The sequence below is a fragment of the Manduca sexta genome, chromosome 16, assembly GCF_014839805.1.
Source record: "Manduca sexta isolate Smith_Timp_Sample1 chromosome 16, JHU_Msex_v1.0, whole genome shotgun sequence".
NCBI classification, from domain to species: domain Eukaryota; kingdom Metazoa; phylum Arthropoda; class Insecta; order Lepidoptera; family Sphingidae; genus Manduca; species Manduca sexta.
In genome coordinates, this window is record NC_051130.1 from 6,086,412 (window position 1) to 6,092,509 (window position 6,098).

The 6,098-nt window shown below is 30.4% G+C and overlaps 2 non-coding genes across 2 annotated transcripts; both read left to right on the forward strand.

The window, feature by feature from the left end:
- Positions 1 to 1,791: 1,791 nt before the first annotated feature.
- Trnai-aau lies at positions 1,792 to 1,865 on the forward strand. The gene has a single exon. It is a non-coding gene; the product is annotated as a tRNA-Ile (tRNA).
- A 3,939-nt stretch (positions 1,866 to 5,804) lies between these two features.
- Trnai-aau lies at positions 5,805 to 5,878 on the forward strand. Its single transcript has one exon. It is a non-coding gene; the product is annotated as a tRNA-Ile (tRNA).
- The last annotated feature ends 220 nt before the right edge of the window (positions 5,879 to 6,098 follow it).

Consider the following 6,098-nt stretch of genomic DNA (forward strand, 5'->3'; position numbering starts at 1 on the left):
TCATACTTGTTTGTAAATTTTATAACCGGCCGGTTGTGCAATTAAATTTTTTATAGTTTTTCGTGAGATATAAAATGGATTGGAATTAAATATTATGGTGCTTGGTATGATTTAGAGGCTCAAATAATTTATTGATATTTTTAAGTTATTTTGTTATCGTTATGTAACATCAATGTGTTCGTACATGTTAAAGGAAATATTTTCGGACTTTGTATAAAGTTATATTTTAGAAAATGTTTTATAAAAATAAATGTGGTAATTATACGTTTTGAATTTTGATTTTTCTCCTGTATGGTTTAAAAATACTTGCATCTGAGTTAAGCAGCTATTTTGAAAAACAAATTAAAATAGGTATTAAATTGTATGTAAAAATAAAAGTACTGAATACAATGAATGTACTATTAATACAAAACATAGTTACAATAATGCAAATAAAACAAACTAACGTCCGTATCTCAAAACACAATAAAATGCACTACGCGAGTATTTGAATTCGAATATGTGTTAAAATTAAACATTTTTTCGGATTTTATCACGGTTTCTATATTATAATATGTAGACAAAATTTAATCCTAATACAATTTATAAACCTAAAAAACTCCCGTCGAAATTTTGTTTGTCGACCTAGGAAGGAACCTTGAAACATTATTACTTCACTAACACCTTACAAACTTTAAACCAACTTTACATTACAACGATAGATTTCTCAACTTATTCGATATTTTTTACATTTTAAATGTCCGTAAAACGTATTATTATAATAACTATCGAATTAATCTTATCTCCATCATTTTAAAATTACAATAGCGAGAGAGTGCTATCATCAGCGAATGACAATTTGAATCATTTTGATCTTTGACCCGAAGTATTTGAATTGCAAAAGTATTACAGTCTATGCCTGTATAAAAGATTTAACTGCATAGCCGATATGGAAGGATATTTTAAGTTATACTTTCGCAAATCATTTACATGCATATGAAAAGTACAATATATACTTATATACAAATGATAAGTTTTACTGAAATAATTCTTATAAATTAGGCATTGCTCGCGGCCTCTTTTGCAAATTCTTTCCACTATAAAAATGCCTAAATCACTATACTGAACTATAGTGTACGATGCCATGCCAGCGCTATTTATTTAAAAAAAAATAGGTAAAATATTCAAATAATTTATGGGAGCAAAGTACTAAGATACAAAGTAGCGTATATGTTAATCCAGAACATGACCAATCTCTGTGCCAGATTTCATGTAAATCCGTTTAGCTGTCCCTGCGCTTACTTCTTACTAACATTCAGACATACAAACATTCTCATTAATAATATTAGTAAGAGGAAGATGGGAAAGTTTGTGAAAATGTTTGAATAGTTCTTAGAAGTACAGAATTATATGAAACTTGACACATTTAAGGCCCGAAGAGTGATGTTGGCTGTTTTATTACCTGAAAAATAAAGGTCCTATGTACATAATATGTGGCCGATTCCCATGAACGAAAATGTACCAATCAAAATGAAGTTTCTTTGACGAGCGTAATATGAGTTATTATGATTGGTTAATTTCTACCATTAACACGTAGTTGGCCGTTGAGATACTGTAATGGAACCGATAATAAACGATAGAGTTATAGCTACGAGTAAATAATCGCTCATAAATATGACAGATTTACATTATCATTTTGTTTTATCTGCACAAAATGACCTTACAACACGTGTTTACTTTCATTGATTTAAAAATACCTGAGTAGATAAAGATACATGTGAGCTCTTTCGTATTTTTAGCAAACTATACATCGGCCCATTAGCTCAGTTGGTTAGAGCGTCGTGCTAATAACGCGAAGGTCGCGGGTTCGATCCCCTCATGGGCCACGATATCTTTTGCTACTTATGTAAATCGTAAACAAAAATCTAGTTAGTTTACTTTCATACCATTTGTTGTTACATTCGAGAAACTTCGGTACCGCTACACTCATCGCTATTGAATTTGCTATTATATTTCAATACGATAAATAAGGATTTTGGAGTTGGAATAATATATCAATAATAATGAATTAAATACGTAAAAAACAGAGTAACATGTAACACAAGCTCAATTGTTATTACTCGGTCTGTAAGACCGGTGAGTGCCAGCATTCACGAGCTTAAGTCAAGTGGGTGCTGGTAGTATCAGGCTTTGGTGTTTCAGAGTTCAACGTGGTATTATGGGTTGGTAGAGGAAATTCTGTAGGTATTCAAAATCACTGCGTTTTGCAGTTGTATAAAAATCCATGTGACAACTTTAAAATTGTTAAGGAATGTGCTAGCTGTTTGGAGATAATTCCAGTGATGGATAATAGATACTTTTTGTATGTCCATATTTATAATTCATTTTTCAAGTCGGTGTATTTTGTTAGTTTTTCAGCTATTGTGTTTTGCAGATTATGGGTATTAGGTATGGTTATGTAGATGAGGAACTCAGATTTTTTAATCAACTAAAGTGATATAGGGTCTATTGTATTACACAGTCTTGTCAGATAAGATGGCTCTATCATAGTAGAGTTTGTGGTTACTATTTTCTAGTACTGTGTCTGTATATTTGTAGTATGGAATGGGTGCTTTTTGTATGACGGTTTGTGACTCTATTTTGGTGAATTATATTTGCTATGACCGTGTCTGAATTTTTAGATTATTATGAGTAGGGAACAAAACGGTATACATTCCATGGCGACGACAATACGTTTACTACTTCATGACCATCAGTTACAACCGCCATCTGGTATCTAATGTTTTCTTAATGGTCTCGTTCAAGATTGTTACATTCCAATGAACTATTTCCGTAACAGATGTGCTATAAACGACAGTTTCAGACAATGTACTTGGAATTTTAAACGATTGCTTGCTCAGTTATTTGTATTATCATTTTAAACACAATACACGTGCAGCTTCTTTAATATGATTTTGAAATCACAACTGATTGATAGTGGCGGAAGACAGTTTATATCTCGTAAAAGATTGTGTCCTATACACTGTAGGGAGAAGTCCCCTAATGGCGGACACCTAAGGCTTTCAAAAAATAAAATAAAACTACTCCAGGAAATGTTTTCTTATTTATTCATTTCTCGGCATAATAAAGTTTCAAATGTAAATATATTTACTGTAGGTATGTATTCAGTATAACGGAGACATGTGAAGTTTGCCAACCCACATTAAAGCTGCAGGGTAGATTAAACCTATTCAATAGTAGAGGAGGTCTGAGTCCAGCATTTGTCATTATAACAGTATAGATTAATGAGTATTATTGTTATTATTTACATTATGTATATAGAAAAAAAAATGTTGTCGCATCATCGCAAAATTTGCTTTCGTAAGTTCACTATTTTTATATTGCTTACCTGGTAAGTACATCATTTACAGTTATTAAACAAATTTCGCAATTGTACCAATATATTATTGACAGAATTACCTTTCATAATGACGCAGTGAGTTATGAAATTAGTTTAAAACATATTTTATTCTACCTCATTTTCTTTTAATCTGTGCCTACATATATAGACACTGAATCAATATAAATAAATTATATCTACCTATTTATTGCATTAAATTACTAGGCAAGACATAGAATCTCTTCCTTATTGTGTAAAATTTAAAAGGGATTTGAAAAGTCAACCTACTAAGCATAATGCCTGGTCCCTTATGAGTTAAATTAATAATGGAATAGGATATGCCAAAAATGTTCAACGGGCTATATATTTTAACCAGTACTAATGTTACAAACTATCGCAATTGCTAACCCAAAAAAGCCCTGTCACAAGTAATATGCCTTAGTCTATTTATGTATTTAAATCTTATCTTATTTTTTACTGCAATAATATTATAAATGCAACAGTTTGTGAAAACCTTTTCATGTTTGTCAGAAGTAAACCGCAAATCGAATATTGATTACTTTGGTTGTTCCTAACTTTTTGTGTGGTAATTTTTTCATTCATTTGATAAAGTAAATGCCACTAAAATTGTTGCTTCTTTGCATCTCCTTCTAAAGTAAACATCATTTTAATTTACAACAAGACTATTAGATAAATAATTTAATAAGAAATGTTTTGGTAGTTTAAATTATTAAAATATATGTTTTTTAAAGAAATTCGTAAATCTTTCCATATTCCCGCTTCTTATTCGTGCGCAGTAAATGTATGGAACATATTCTCAAGGTCGTTTGATCAGAGGAGGACTTTAACATCAATTTAACTGATTCCTGGCCTATGACATTGTCTGAAGTCGTTTAAAGTGTATTCAGTCCTCTTTCTAGTAGTGTTTGTATTTATCCACTCGTGCAAACTATTTGTAATATAACAACTTCGATAGTGTTTTAAGAAAACCTTGGGGTTTTGCGCCAAATTGCAGCAGAATGCAAATATATCTTTTCGAGTTCATTAATTTTGGATTTTGTGTGAACAGGTGGTCAGTAAATGTTACGTAAAGTTCAAGTTACGTAAGAGAGGATTTGACGTATTTTGAAATTTTCATTTGTTGCATGAGTGTCAAGGACTTAAATAAAGGAAAATAATAGACTAATAGACTCTCTGTGGATTATAGTTAAAATATTTTTTATATTAGTACGAATATATCTTGAATTAATCATTGACATTTTGCATTTCAATCTATCATCACCGACATATATGTACTACGTACTAGATTTGGCGTTACGAACATTCAATGTGTTCGACTGAATTGAACTGCGATCTATTCAAACTGCCTTTAGTATGGTCAATATTGACAGCTTGTGGTTGTGTACGGAGTGGCACTTATGATATAGGTAAGAACTCGAGTCTAAGTATAAATTGGATTTTAATAAAAAAATATGAGTCAAATAAGTAATATTATTTGTTGTTCAAGGGAATAAATAGGTTATAACAGTGACGTTTTGGTTGCCATTTTCGTTCAGATTTTGAACAAATAGTTTATATGGACGTTCGTGTCTATAGAATATACGTCAATGTCTATGATACAATAATTTTAATGCATTGCGCAGCATTTACTAAATTACGAATTGCGAATTTGAAAGATGATCTCAGTATAATAATTTATAGCGCAACTTGGCATACATAAAATTTTGCAAATGTTACGTATAACGACTTCTTTCCTAAAATATATCGGAGTAAAAAATGCCTTCGGAATTTGTTATGACATTATTTCTAAAATTAAAACCAAATGCAATATGTATTTATAGATTTATTCATTTATTAGGTATAGTTATAAACTACAAACTTAACCAAGTTTTATGTTAAATAAGTCTGAAGTATGATTACAATAATACACAACAATTCAGTTTATAAAAATCGGTATCAGCCCATATATTATGATCTATATAACAAAACTCAAACCAGTTATCTTTGTACTGTATGATATAAAATAAAAACAGCTATAAAATTAGCACTTCTTTTATCATAATCTTATGTAGAGTTCTTAATATGTTTTATCGACGTGTTATACATATCTAATTTGTTATTTACGACATTTAGATATTATTTTATAAAACGTAGGCAATATGATAAAAGGATTAGTAAAATATATTAACATAATTTAGATTTACTTGTTCGTTTCTTTATCTTTTTTGTTTATAAGTTTAGTAGTTTGCTGTATAGAGTCTACCACGAAATTCGTATTGTTCATTTTATCATAATATAATATCATATAAAGTAATATATATCATACAGTTAAAATTTTTATTCCGAAAATTGAAATAATCTACAGCAATAACTCTACCTATGGGTGAAAGTTCGTATAAATATTTTATAGAGTATATGGCAGGTATTTTGAAGATGAGTGTACATCGGCCCATTAGCTCAGTTGGTTAGAGCGTCGTGCTAATAACGCGAAGGTCGCGGGTTCGATCCCCTCATGGGCCACGATAACTTTTGTTAATCTAATTTTACAACAGTGTTTATTTTTTGTTTATTATTTAATTTTTCAAGCAAACTTTATTTAAAAATGTATTAATGCGCAACTCAAAGTATTATTTTGTTTAGTGAATATAAATTGCGTTTGCCTTGCGGGTGCAGCCCAGCGGGACCCGTCTTAAGATAACGTCTTCAAGATTTGTGTATAACCTGAAACCACAATTTTAAA